At 37.4% G+C, this 13,491-nt stretch overlaps 1 protein-coding gene across 1 annotated transcript in view; it reads right to left on the reverse strand.

Annotated features, from left to right (window-relative positions):
* ATF3 (activating transcription factor 3) overlaps nt 1–12,311 on the reverse strand; it is a 37,529-nt gene extending 25,218 nt beyond the window's left edge. Inside the window, exon 1 of the mRNA XM_074990002.1 lies at nt 12,199–12,311. The gene's annotated coding sequence lies outside the window, so the exon portion shown is untranslated. The remainder of the gene's footprint in view (nt 1–12,198) is intronic.
* Nucleotides 12,312–13,491: the final 1,180 nt, after the last annotated feature.

The raw sequence follows: 13,491 nt of genomic DNA on the forward strand, positions 1-13,491 counted from the left end.
TTTTCTCTAAGTTCTGTTTCTAATAAAAGAGTTTAGATGAAGCATACTTGTATTTAGCAATTTTCCCATGAGTGGAAGCTGATCAAAGTAAAACATGGCACAATATCCAATTCTGTCATGCCCGACATCTTTCAAGAAGAAAATCTTTTCACTACAGACACAAGAACATTTATACAGAAGGTTGCCTAAGCGTAAGCCAAGATGTGTGACCTTTTATCTGAGAAATTGTAAAATGTTTAGGTAAATACACATTGAAATGATATCAGGGTCATAGCAGTTGAAAGCCAGGAAAGTCACAGTTAAGATTATCATTCCATTCTTAATTTATAGTGTTGTGGTCAACGTTTCACAGCGAGTTTTGCTGGAGAAAGGACTGTTGGCTTGTTTGAAAACAGAGGAGCTCCATTTGACACTTCTAATCTGTGGCAGTCCCCTCTTCTAACTTTATTTTTAGAACTGTATGACTTTTCCAAGCATATAAAAATCACCCCTTTGATGTTAATAGCTGATACTAGAGATGTGCCAGATTACCACTAGTGTAAATTGGCATAGCTCCATTGATTTAAAAGGAAACTATACTGATATCCACCAGCTAAGGATCTGGCCCCTGACTTTTTACCTGCTAATTGTTTTGTTCTTTTTACAAACAGGAATTTGAAGCAAAGGAGATTTACAGATTAATGGTCAAATGTATATTTGGAGGATCATATTCATAACTGATTTGCCTCCTGTTCAAAAAGGGAAGTTTAGACTTTAAGTTCTCTAAAAGATTTCTCATATGTTCTGTGAAATCCTGTTGAAATCACCTTATATGTCAGCAAGGAGTTGGGCCCACTGTATTTAGAAATACTGAGATTGTTGTTTTACAGAATTGTAGGTCATGGTAGCATTTAAAAAAATGTTTATTTCATTTATGTCTGCATCCTTATAATAGGCACGCAGGTGCCCCAGTGGTTGTAGACAAAAAGCCTCAATCACCAACCTGAGTATATGGGTGTAATCTTTTTTTGAAGTAAACATACCTTTATGAAAGGAATTGTATAAGCAGTGTCACTGGGCCCAATCCTGCTCCTGCTGAGCTCAGCAGCAAACCTCTCACTGATTGCAAAGATAAATGGATCAGGCCTACTTTTTTCCTTTAATTCAGTTCTAGGGTTGTCTTCATCTCATGCACAGTAGAACTTTTGAATTGGAACCTCTGAGAGAACAGTGACATTTTCAGGAATTTTTACACCATCCATCCCTTACTTTATGAGTTTCCCACTGGCCTAGTAGTGCTGTAGTGAGGCCTGAAAATAAATCCCACAGGGATTTCAAAAATTTGTACTCCACTATCAATCTCAGCCTTGACTATTCCACATAAGAGATCCATTTCCTGGACACCACAGTACAAATTACTGTACTTATACTACTCTATACTGGAAACCCACTGACCACTACTCTTTCCTACATGCCTCCAGCTTCCATCCAGGACACATCACACTATTCATTGTTTACAGTCAATCCCTAAATACAACTGTATCTGCTCCAATCCAACTAACAGAGACAAAAAAACTACAAGATCTCTACCATACATTCCCTACCCGGGAAGTAAAGAAACAGATTGACAGGGGCAGATGAGTACCCAGAAGCCTGCTACATCTAGAGAGGCCCAAGAGATAAACAGCAGAACACCATTTATCGTCTACAGCCCTCAACTCAGACCCTCCAGCACGTTATTGACAATCTACAACCTATATTGGAACATGATCCCTCACTCTCCCAGGCCCCAGGTGACAGGCCTTTTCTTTCCTACAGACAGCCACCCAACCTCAAGAAAATTCTTACTAGCAGCCACACACCATACCACAGAAACACTAACCCTGGAACCTTTCCATGCAACAAACCCCATTGCCAGCTCTGTCCATGTAACTATACTAGAGACACCATCACTGGATCTAACCACATCAGCCACCCCATCAGGGGCTAATACACCTGCACTTGCTCTAATGTGATATGTGCCATAATGTACAAGCAATGCCCTTCTGCCATGTATATTGGACAAACTGGACAGTCCCTACAGCAAAGGATAAAAGGACGCAAATCAGATGTCAGGCATTTGAATATACATAAACCCTTAGGTGAGTATTTTAATCTTGCAGGACACACTATAATGGACCTTAGGGTAAGTGTATTGTTACAAAGAGGTTTTAAAACCAGATTGCAAAGGGAGACATCTGAATTGGAATTCATTTGCAGGTTTGGTGCCTGTTACCAGGGACTCAACAAGGATCTCAATTATCTTGCATATTACAAGGACAATTTCCCCACCTTCAGTATTTGCAGGAATTGCAGACATCCCACTTAATTTACTCTCCCCAGAGGTCCTCTTAATGATAAGTGATTCCCTGGTCCCTCTCCTCCTCCCTGTCTTCTTTTCTTTTTCATCCCCCTTCTTTCTCCCCCCGCCACCTTGCTTTTTATATTTCACTGATTTCTCAGTTCTGCTCCATAATGTGAAGAAGAGGGTCTCACCCATGAAAGCTCATTACCTAATAAATAAAAATGTTAGTCTTTTAAGTTGCTACAGGACTGCTTGCTTTGGTTTGCCACAGGCAAGGAAATTAAGCAGTATGTGCTGACAGAATTCACCTATAAAAAGGTGGAGCTAGAAAGAGGCTTCATGAGTTGATGCTAACAGCCTAGCTATTATCTGGGAACTGTGTCAGCAACAAAGGAGCCAAATGTCAGAAATGCCCCCCTTTTCCTAGACACCCCTTCTTGCTCATGGAACAAGGTGTACAGATCTCTGCCAATGGATCTGCAGTCAGCACGCGTGTTCTCCAACAAAACTTCTGTCGACAGAAGCCTGCAGTCTAGACACAGCCTGTGAGCATTCCTACTCCAACCTGCCTCTCTCCCTCCACCTTCAGATGTGGCATATGCAGAGAGGGGAAAGAATAAAGACCAGTTCTGAGGTGCAAACAGCGGAGTCCCTCTGTGCATCTGCTTAGCATTCACCTTACCAAATGTGGCTGAGCAACATTGGCCCTTCACAGTCCCCTGTATTTCCGTCTCTCCCTAGCTTCAGGATGACACTCTTTCTGATAGAGTATCATTTTGCCAGGAAAAATAAGCTTGGCAGAACCACAAGGATCACAAAGTAAATACAAACTCTTCTGTTGTACTCAGGGATTGAATTAATGCCTATATAATACACAAGAAAAACTTGCATGAATTTTGATCTTTTTTCCAGTAGTCATTTATTCAGATTTATTCTGCAAAATGCCCACCCCAGTAACTGTGTACAAAAATTAGGGAAGTGTTAATGAGTGGCACTACTTCAGTTCTAGTCCTGTCTTTTCCCTCACTTCATCCGCTCATTTAACTGAACTAGAGACAGAGGTGCCTAGGGAACGGCAAGGTGTGTGAAATTCAAGAGGTAAGGTAGATGATCTAATGGTTCCCTTCTGACTATAAAAATCTATGGGTCTGTCTTTGCTTGAGAAGAAAAGGCGTGGTCATAACTTGGGTCAGTGAATGGGTTCAAACAGTGAAGACACTGCAACTCAGCTTTTAATTCAGTCTAGTGAATTAACTACAAGTTAATAAATTAAAAAGTTAACTGCACTACAAGTTTTAACTGGAATTGCTAAGTCAAGTTAAAAGCCAAATACAGTAAATTCATTTATATTCAGCAACCCTGGGATCAGCAGGTTGCCAGATATTCAAATATTCTGGATAGAGAAGTATATCTAGCAGTGCAAAACACTAAAGAAAAACAAGACACAAACAAAAACAAAAACATATGCAGAGTAGTTTACCAACAGTAGTATTGTACACGGTAAATTTATACTGTATTTGCTGTATTTACTTTTACTATACTGTACTTATGAAAAAATGTAACTAAAATTTACTTATGGTTAAAATGCCAGTTATTTGAGAGTTCTGGATGATAGGATGCCAGATATGAAAGAGTTTACAGTAGTTTCAACACTCAGGCTAGCAAATCTGCGGGAAGATGCACCTTACGAATCTAGCTCTTGCCACCTATTTTTGGCCATGTCTATACTACAGAGGCATAGCTATGGTCCTGTGACTATCCCACTGTAACTGCATTGCATTAATGCAGACTACAGCAATGGAAGGGGGTTTTCAATCTTTGTAGAAATTGTGCCTCCCCAAGCACTGGTAACAAGGGTGATAGAAGCATTCATCCATCAACCTAGCTGTGCCTACAGTGGGGGCTAGGTTAGCATAATTATGGCACATGGGGATGTGGATTTTTCATAGTCCTGAGCACCGCAGCTGTGTCAACCTAACTTTTAAGTGCAGACTGAAACTTACACAATCTTACTGTGGTTCAAGAGGGTTTGCCCTCGACTTTCCATTACACTTCATATCCTATCAAGCAAAGGTTTTATATCAGCAGTACTTAGGTGCTTAACTTAAATCCCCATTCAATTTATTAGGAGGTAGGTATCTAAATAACTGCAAATCTGGGCGCTAATATTTGAAAGCTCAATCCTACTTTTATGGAAGTCATTAATGAGAGACTACTTGTTGATTTCCAAGTGTGTAGGATTGGTTTCTTTTTAAATCCACATAGGTTTCTTTTAAAATCTGATTGCAGTTTGATAACAGACACAATGAGAACATTTGTTGAGAACGAACGTGAGGCCATTTTACTGTATCCTACTCTCACAGCAGTACACGATCAGAGCCATCATTCTTTTATAGAACACTGGAGAAAATGTTCAGACAAACTAAAGTTTCCAGGCCCCAATAACAATCTGATTTAAACTTTTAATTTGACAGCATTGCCTTGGAAAAATTTTCTGTTTCTGATCTAGGGAGGGGTTGTAAAAGATAAATATGAAAAGCACAATCCTCTTTTGAAGTGTAGCATTCAATTTAATTTTGAATCTTTCTGGAAATACCAGATTTAGTGACTCATTTGGTTAATTTTGAATCTTGACAGAAACATCAGATGCAGTGACTCAAGCTTTTTTTACATACTAACATAATTGTAATTAGATTAGTATGTTAAACTCAGAACCCCCATGAAACATAGACTACAACCTACCAAACAAGTACAATACATAATGTTTTCCCTGTATGAGCTCCATTTTTCATTTCCTCTTCCTTACCTTGAGTGCAAACGTCCCTCAACAAAACAAAGCAGCTGAAATGTAGCACTTTAAAGACTAACAAAATGATTTATTCGGCTATGAGCTTTCGTGGGACAGACTCACTTCATCAGATTAATTTCATTTCCAATACAGACTGACATTTATAAGTCCAGAGGACCAAAAAAATTGCAATGAAAAACTGACAAATCAAATAGGATTGAAAGAAGGGGGCGGGCATGTGGGATGTTAATTGTTCTGTCTGTGATAATTACAAGCATCAAAGGAAGGGAAGCAGTCCTTGTAATGCACGAGGCAATTGATGTCTTTGTTCATACCATGTGTTAATGAATCAAATTTGAATATGTCCCTAGCTCACAAATGTCTCACTCTAATCTGTTGTTAAATTCTTTTTGTTCCAGGACACAGTTCTCAGGTCTTTAACAGAATGGCCCACTCCATCGAAGTGTTCACTGATCAGCTTATGTGTATGGAGTTTCTTGATGTCTGCTCTGTGTCCATTTATTCTTTGCCCAGTCTTTCCAATGTATATAATGTCAGGGCACAAGAAGTTATTTTTCAGCCTCCTGCCCCGTGATCTGCTGGAGACAGACACACGCATCTGTGAGGAGTGTCATTGGTGGGTTGTGTCACAGAGTTAGAACCTATATTGCAAGTTTTCATGACAACTGTCTTTTATATGTACGTTAAGTGACATGGATGTTTATAAAATTAAATATATAAAAAACAAAAATATAAATAATGTTACTATTTTTCTTGGACTTTATTAGTTGGTAACAGCTCATTGTGGAGAAACATCTTTCTACCCTTCTAGCATGTTGGATGGATGAGAATGCACAATCTGAGTTGAATGTCCTTCTGCTTGTATAAAACACTGCACTTGAACATCTAAGATCTGAAAGAACTTTACAAGCATAGATGAATTAAGATTCACAGCAACCTTGTAAGTATACCCTTTTGTATACCGGGAAGCCGAAACACAGAGAAATGATGTGACATGCAGCAAATTTGTGACATGATTCCCAGATCAGCAATTCAGCTGCTAGAACATGCTTCCTCTCCCTTATTTGCAAATGAAATGAATAAGGTGAAACTTGTTAGGGCATAGGTGACCAGCACTCTTTTAGAGTGTGCTACAATACCTGTTGAAGTGAATGGAAAAACTCCTATTGTGTTCAGTGAGCCCTTGGTATTTGTCCATAGAGCAATGACTTTGTTTCAGTGAAAAAGGACTGATAATTTATTTAATTAAAAGCCTTTTTCCAAATAACAAGAAGCAGTTTTCCCCTGTTGCATAGAGGTATCTCTCTTTTTACTAGATGGTTCAGCCACACAAGCAATCTCATTATTTGAATACCATATTATGTTTAATTTGGTGGACACATATCTTATGCTTTTTAGCCATCAAACTACAGTGGGCCCTTTAAAACAAATAGTGATTCACATAAAATTTGTGGAACTTCTGTAATATTTTTACTCTGCATACAAGATGACAGCAATCTAAACTTTAAAGCCATGATCCTGCAAGTCTTTAGGCATGTACTTAAATTTAACCAGGTGAGTAATCTCAGTGGTTCCAAAGGCACTGTTCATAAGCTCAGAATTAAGCACATGCCTAAGTGTTTGCAGAATCAGGCCTGAATATACCATTTGATTTAACATCTAATTTTCAAAATTCAAAGGCGATATGACTAAGGCAACTGCAGAATGCTGGTTTTGGAACAGAAATTGTACTTTGTAAAATCAATGACAAAAATCCATCAGAAGGGAATAAATGTTTTGTCTCAAGCATATTTTTGAAACTATTTTAATATAAAAATGGATATAGAGAATTTTTGGAGGTTCAATTTTCCAGAAAATATAAAATAAAGAATACATCAAGGACATAATTAGATTTTTTTTTTTTTAGTTTTTCTTTTTTTGTAGTGTGGCAATGTTTTCAACCTGCAGCTGAGATTTGGACCTCATTGTGCTAAGCACTGTGCACACTTTGTGAGAGACAGTTCATGCCCCAAAGAACTTAAAATATAGCCCACTCTGGTATGGTAATACAACACGCACTGGAGACACCATGCCATAAAATATGGTTAGCTCCATCTGCTGTGCCAGATCAATTTATAGCATAGAAAAACCCCTTGGGGCAATTAAGGATGGAAAACTCTTGAGGTTCCTAGAGTTCTGTTAAGTCATTCTATTGTAAAATTTCCTTCCTCTCACAGAATGGGTGCAGGGTTCAACCCCAGTATCTTTAGGTCCCACTGAATTTGCTAGAGACCAGATGTCTTAACACAGTTGCCTCTGTATTTCCCCCTGCGTTCAGAATCCAGGGGGCTACGTGTACTCACTGCTTCCAGCCCCCTGTGGCAATCACATACCATCTGTCAGTACAAATTGCGTTGATATGGCTTTTTCTGAAGACTACTAGCTTTGATCCCCTGGAGGATTCCCTGCAGAACACCTGGGACAGAATTATGTTCATAACACATCTATCCTGTCTCCCTGGCCTTTGTCTGACCCAATAACATACTTGGAACTTCCTGTGCAGCTTATTCTGCATGGACCTATAAGGAGCTTTCATCATGTTATATTGGAGCTACATCTACATTAGAGATTTTTGTTGACAAACCTGACATTTTGTCGACAAAACTTGTGGAGCGTCCATATTACAAATGCGGTCTGTCAACAGTAAATTGACAGAACATAAAAGCAGTCCAGTAGCACTTTAAAGGCTAACAAAACAATGGGTCTGTCCCACAAAAGCTCACCACCTAATAAATTATTTTGTTAGTCTTTAAAGTGCTACCGGACTGCTTTTTTGTTTTGATAGAATACAGACTAACACGGCTATCTCTGTTACTATTTGACAGAACATGGCACTTCTGTCAGCAGCATTTTGCCATTCCCCAAGTAGGCAGAACACTTTTCTCAACAGAATCTGTTGACAGAAAGCCAATGTGGACACTCCAGGGGCCCTCTGTGAACAGACAGGGCTTCTAAGACCCTGCCTCCTGTGCTTCTGTTTGGCCATTTTGTCAATAGCAGCTGGGCAGTCTGGCCACTGTCGACAGCATATCGACAGAGCAATCCGCTTTCATGTGTGGCCACAATCTGTTGACAAATTTTTTTGGAAAGTATCTGTCGACTGACCACTGTAGTGTAGACAAACATAGGATGCTGGCATGGTGCTATGATGTGGCACTAAATGGTACTACCCCCACAGATTTCATACAGTTAAAGAGAAGTCCAAGTATGCAGGAATCCCAGGGAAACCATCTGAGTCACTTTGTGCAAGGAGGAAGCTTTATTATGTGTTATGTTTAAAGAGGCATCTTATATCTGATCTATGCACTCTGTAGACAATTCTTGAGCTGTAAATTCACAATCAGAAAATTAAATTATATCAAGTAAATCTGTTCACTCATTTTCCTTTGATTTCTAGCACCCTCAGAACATTCAACACCAAAAACTGTCTAAGAATACTGTGCTCACTGGCTCAGTTCAAGCAAAAAGAACAGAGCTGGCAAAGTTCACAAGATGTAAACGTGATGGGACTTAATTTGAAATGGTTTGATTTTGTCAGTCACGCCTGGTCTAAGACTCAGCAAGCCCTGCTTTCCCCCAAATTATTTTAAAGGCTGACTTGGAGACAACTCTACAATTTTCAGAATCCCAAGTGAGAACACCAATTAAACATGTAGGATTTTCACTGGATGTAAATCCTGGCAGAATTTAGATTTAAGTATTATTATGAGAAAGGCCATCAAGAGGGATGCTGCACAGAGATACCTCTAGATAAATAAAATAAAGTGCTGGTGCAGCTTCCATGAGAACAAAGGAGGAAGGAAATTCTATTGGAACCAAGTGCATGATGAGGAACCAGGGCCTAAAGGTAAATGATCCTGCAAGGAACCCATTCAGTATGAATCGCAGAAGTATTCAACTGTTGGGCTTCAAAAAGCCACTGTCGTTAAGGTTGGGTATGGGAAGAGCTACTATTATTATACAGAATTAAACAAGTTTTTATAATGGAAGTGTTTACAATCTTAACTATAGGAGATTCACCTGCCAGTCTAAGGGTGGGAAACGTTTCCTAACAATTTGATGTGTGATCTTCTGTAATTCCGTATTCTTTTTTGCCCTAATCACTTGAAATAAAATGTAAAGACAATTTAATTTGATAATTCAGTACAGTGATATAGCACAATGAATGATACTACAGAAATTGTGAGAAGCACTCAATACATCAACAATTGTAAATTGTCTGGATATGTTTACTGCAAAACAAGATTGGATTCTGACCGCAGGAGTATGCTTAGAAAGTACTATTTTAATTTTGTTTGTCCAAATGATACTGTACATGCATGTTGATAAAAATGCTTTTCATCTCTGCAACTGTCACTCTGTGTACTATGTGTATGTAGTACTATCCTATGTGTATCTAGTACTATCTCTATGTATTAGGTATACAATAAACCTTACAATACATCTAGGATAGGAAACTGAGGCAGATGTAAATTGAGTGATTTGCCCAATGCCACATAACAAATCAATGGAAGAGCAAGAAACAGCAAAGGTCATGAGTCCTGACTCTGGGTGTCCTGAAACATGTTACCTTTATCATCAGATGACACCATTATAGCATTTTTTTTCTGCAGCTTTTCCATTCCACATCCTTCTTTACCATTTCTGGTACTGCTCCATCTTCATTATAGGCCGGTGGAAATTAAAGTCAGCATATTAACTGTCTGGTTAGGTCCCCGAGCAACTTTTTCAGAGTGAAGTGAGGGGCTTATGTGAAGTTTGGATTTTATGATTTTTTAAGAATTGTTTAGACCCTCTCTGATGCTCCCTAGAAAACTTCTATGGTATACATATTTTCTGTATTGTCCTTCTTTCACTCTTTTTATTACTATGAACACTTATAAAAAAATCTGCTTGCTAATTATTGTAAGTTACAGTCCTCTGTAACATTGCAATTAGTAATTTTCCTGTGATATCACAAACACAGGATTCTGGTTTCATCGACCCAATCCTTAGAGGCACTGAGTACCCTCAACTTTTGCTGAAATCAGAGGAAGTTCAGGGTGCTCCAAATTTCTCAAGGGATACTTTATTCCTCATAGAATCAGGCCCTGTGTGAGGAATAGCAAAACAATCTAAATAAACTTCCAAGCAGCAAGTGTCCCATATTCATTCAAACATTTATTGTAATAAAACGTAAGTTATGAAAAATCAATAGAAAAAACTAGTCAAGATTGTTTTTCAATAATCTTTGAACATTTGCTTCAGGTATCTTATTTTAAGCAGAGAAGAGTTGAATGAGATAGGGACCACTTTTTAAAATGTTCCTTGAAATTTAATTTATTTAGCAGAGACCACTTTAGTATTTATTTATAATAAACATTTGAGTTACATTTTTTACTACAAAGATTATCCTCTGTACTAGAGCTAAGCTTGTACTTATTCAAAAATGTATAATCAAAGCAAACAAACAAAACAAATGTGTCTTGTTATACATTTTCTTCCTTTCAGTCAACTCACATTCACTATTGACTCAAAATATTTATGGGGTGGCCTCATTTTTCCAGTTTTTTATCCTTTTTTATTTCAGCTGACCGGATGCTTATTACTTGCATTCTGTAATGAACTCTGTGTACATAGTCACTTCTTGAAAACAATCAGTGCAGACAGAAATATAGGTAAAACTTCCTGTGTGCAATAGCCACAACCTCAATCTGATTCTGATTACAGTATGCTATGAGTTCTAGATCTTTCTTCAAAATACACTGCCTGTCTCTTTTCTGTTAATGACTCTGAATTCCAAAGAAGAATACTTTGACTGTAAGACTTTTTTATTCCCTAACTTACTTCAGCAGTTATCAGCAGTTGGTTACTTCAGCTAGTTGTTATGTCTTGCCATCTTGTAAGCACTGTTTAGTATTGTGCATTACTCATAGTTTGAAAACCACTTTGACTTCTGCAACATAATTATGTTAATGTCAAATGAGTCACAAAGAAACAGCAAGCTCCTTGTATGAGAGCCTCACCTTGGTGCCAGTTTCTGAATACTCTCTACTCCTGCTGGCATGAGAGGGGTAAGACAGGAGGTTTAGGGGAAAATAATCCCTTTCACTTTATGAAGTAATTAAGTTATGATAATGACACACAAAGGAGAATAAGTAACAATCAAATTCAGATTCACTGGAACACAAAGTTACTGTTAAGAGGAAAAGATCATCTGATATTCATTAGAGAAAAGAACATTAAATGAGGGCAGCTTAGTGTATACCTGCTAAACATAAGCCGCTTTTGTTGCTATGCAGTGACATATGAACTGGCATTTTAACTATATTAAATTTCAAAACTGATCTTTAATGTCTTATGAATTTTACTTCTTTAAATATTTCTTATTTTTTAAACATCCTGTGGGGTTTGTTAAACTATTTTCGCTCTTTCTGGGAATTGGGAGAGCACCAATTGCCAGGAGCTAGGAAGTCCTTGAAAAATTAAGTTGCTGTACCAACTTCTGTTCTGACTTATAACCCCACTAACAGATGTCAGAACAGAATTTGGTCAATTATTAAAAAAAGAAAGGACTGTAAATTTGTGAAACACTGGACGTCTCAATTCTAAACTGTGGAATTTCTTTTATAGTGTACAATAGGCAGTTACTTGTTCTTTTTTATTTATCTAATCAGATTTTATAAATTCAAACATTAACATAAAAGTTTACCATACCTCGGCAGACAGATAATGAACAAAATTTATCATCTGATTATAAACGAATGTACTTTTTTCATATAATACTAGTTTTCTTCTTAGAATATAGGTGCTACCCATTGTTTCAATGGAATCCACTGTGGTTAAAAACGAACAAATAAATAAATAAAAAACACTAGTGAGCTAAAAAAAGCAGACAACTGATAACAGTGGCAATGACAGCACTGGTAAAATACTTTAAAAACTGGTAAAAGCAATTCACACAAAATTATATATAAGATTGATTGTAAGTATGTCTGTATATTAATGTATAAAATCCTCGTTGAAAATATTATGAGACAAGACTTACATTTCTCTGTATTAAAATCCTTAAGACAGTGTACATTCCTTTCAGAGTATTTTTCCTTCATCCCACTTCTCAGCCCTTTCAAATCTTTCTGTTCACTTATCATAGAAACTCTGTTAATAAACTAAATCTCACTTGCCCCCTCAGGAACCAACTGTTGTTATTAAATTAAATAGAAATATGAAGTCATGTCATAGGTGACTAATTGCATTCTAGATTTATCTACTAGCTATGATCTAAATATGAAGCCACAGCATCATCTCGACCTTAAGTGAGTGAGGGGCTTTATTTCAAAGCACAGCCGCCATTCAAAGATAGCCTACTATAGGCAATATCTGGAGTTTGAAAGTAGCAGAGCCCTGAGTTCTAATTATTCTTCTTTGATTTATTACAGCCCTCTGACAAAGTAGAACCAACTTATTATTTCCTTGATGGCACTTTTTGGAATATGTGGTATTTCTGTTTTTCAACTACACATTTACAAAATACATTTTAACAGACAAATTCACAAAAGAAAAACAGTCCTTATTTTGTTAATGATTTATAAATTTAAATTAGACTGTTCACAGATGATCACACAAAAATATCTATAAAAGGATATTACCTAAGGTTGAGAGCTTTCAGAGTTGGAATTGTCTCTAATTTACATGTACAGCATGTGGCAGAACAGGTCATTCCTGACTGAAATTTCTAGGTGTTACTCTAAATAAGTAAATACATAAAGACTATATTGACTCCTCTTGTTACTGTCCAGTCCACTCAGTGAGGTGGAAGATGGAAGGAGAGTCTCATAAAATTCAGTGTGTTAGTTAGCTTGGCCTCCCAAACAGAGTGATTACAAATAAAACTGGACAAATACATCCATGATATCATCCCAGTACATTCATAGGATGAAACTTTGGATAAAGATGGCCCATGTTTAATACTGTAAAACTTAATTTACTCTGGACTCCTCCATTTTAATTATTTTTGGACAAGTCTATGGTCATCATACCTGGATACATGACATACATTACAAGAGAGATGTAAAATCAAACTGCCCACAAAAGACAGTTGTAATCTAAAACTCCCTCTGGACCAATTCTCATTTACATCCCCATGGCACAAATCATATATCAAGCAACTTTCTGCCGTCTCTCCCTTCCCAGTTATCCAAACCCTTGTTTATCTGCTTATTATATTTCTGTATTGCTTTTCAATAAACAGGACTCTATAAGAACAACTTTCAAGAAGTCAAGTTCCTACATATTATTAAGCATAATATCCCTCATTCTCTGATTCCTTCTCATGTACTAT

The sequence above is a fragment of the Carettochelys insculpta genome, chromosome 3, assembly GCF_033958435.1.
Source record: "Carettochelys insculpta isolate YL-2023 chromosome 3, ASM3395843v1, whole genome shotgun sequence".
NCBI lineage: Eukaryota > Metazoa > Chordata > Testudines > Carettochelyidae > Carettochelys > Carettochelys insculpta.